Below are 1600 nucleotides of genomic sequence, written 5' to 3'. Positions count from 1 at the left end.
CTAAAGAATCAAACCTGCCTAAATCAACAGGAAGTATCTAATGATAATATCAGCCCTTTCTGTTCCATCCTTTTTTCTTTCCTATGGACTGTTACAGAATTGAAAGGGTGGGAAGAAAATGAGTGGAGAGGGTGGAAGAGAGGAAAACATTCAAACTCTAGCTTCAGATAGGTGAGAGAAGACCTCTAGAAAGAGCAGTACCTCAGTCTGCAGCAACTGGCAGGAAGAGCAGAGGTGAGATGCATATTAGGTGTCTGCCTGCAGATGTCAGAATATCTGCAGAGAGAGGAAGGATGGCCACTAGCCATGGGCATTGCTCCATGGACAGACTGTTGCCGAGTTGGTGAGCACACAGGACTAAGCTATGAGACAAGCCATTTGTCCTCTATTCAGGAACTTGCCTTTGTTTGTGTTGAGCTGATGTGAAGCAAGTAATAAGACCATGGGATTGAGTCTCCTGTGCTCTGAGGAAGCAGATATCAACTGAGAGCCCAGAGTCTGCTGCAGAGCTCAGGCATGGGTAGGATCCTATCTTAGGAACACTGACTGAGGACATCTGTGGTACCTGAGGCACAGACACTGCCTTTTGCTATTTTTCCAACAGGGCCTCAAATAAATATGTTTATACAGACTATGAAGGAGTCAAAATGGTTTGGTGAGGTCCCTGGGAATATGGTTTTCATGTTATCCATCATTACAGAATGAAGTAAGATCATTTACCAAAGAGAGGAAAGAGGGATCCCAGCTCATTTGTGTTGTTTACAATTGACAGGTGCTAAAGAGGGGATGCAGCGGGAGCAGGAAGAAAACTACTTCTGTAAAAGGTAGGTGTCTGCTTTCCTGTGGAAATTCCATCTGGCCCTTAACTCATTGACAAGGGTCATGATGACAGCCATGATTTTTGGACATGAGATGCAGAGCTCCAAGAAGGAAGGGGAGTGGATGGGAAGGAAATCAGGGACAGGAAATCCTCAAGTTTGAAATACAAGAAAGCTGTGGTGGCCCTTTGATGGGTGCTACATGTAGGAGTGTGATTTGATCACTGGAGAGGTCCTGTGTGCCGTATGGAGACTGGAAAGTCCACCTGCCAGCACAAAGCTCCAATTCTCCCAGCCTCAGATCTCTATCAGATAACAAGTCCTGTGGCCCTTGCAGTATTGTCAGGGAAATGACAGGAGTGGAGGAAAGGACAAATAAAGTGTAAATGGAGAGATGAGGTCCCTCCTTTTCCCTTCACCATTTTCAGTGTTCTTTGTCCTTGCAATATGGTGCTTGGGCATTAGAATTCTAGCATGGGCAGTGATAAGAGAGATACCTCACTCCTGTGTATTCTCCATCCTCATCCTTATCCTATATCTATCTTCAGGTTGTACATATGGCAGGAAAAAGTGTGGAAGTCACCAAGATTTCATCACACACAACCTATGAAAATATAAGAAACCTGTCTTGTGAAATTTTTCATAAAGTGTGAGGTCAGGGCCTGGGGATATTCATACTGCAGATGCCAGGCAGCATGAGATTGGAAGACATCATTTGGATGTGACTGAGGGATATGGGATTTGGAGGCAATAGACAGACTATATGGCTACAGGTGCCAATT

Source organism: Micromys minutus (assembly GCF_963924665.1).
Source record: "Micromys minutus genome assembly, chromosome: 1".
NCBI classification, from domain to species: Eukaryota; Metazoa; Chordata; class Mammalia; order Rodentia; family Muridae; genus Micromys; species Micromys minutus.
The sequence above is the reverse complement of the archived record's forward strand: the minus strand, read 5'-3'. Positions refer to the sequence as shown.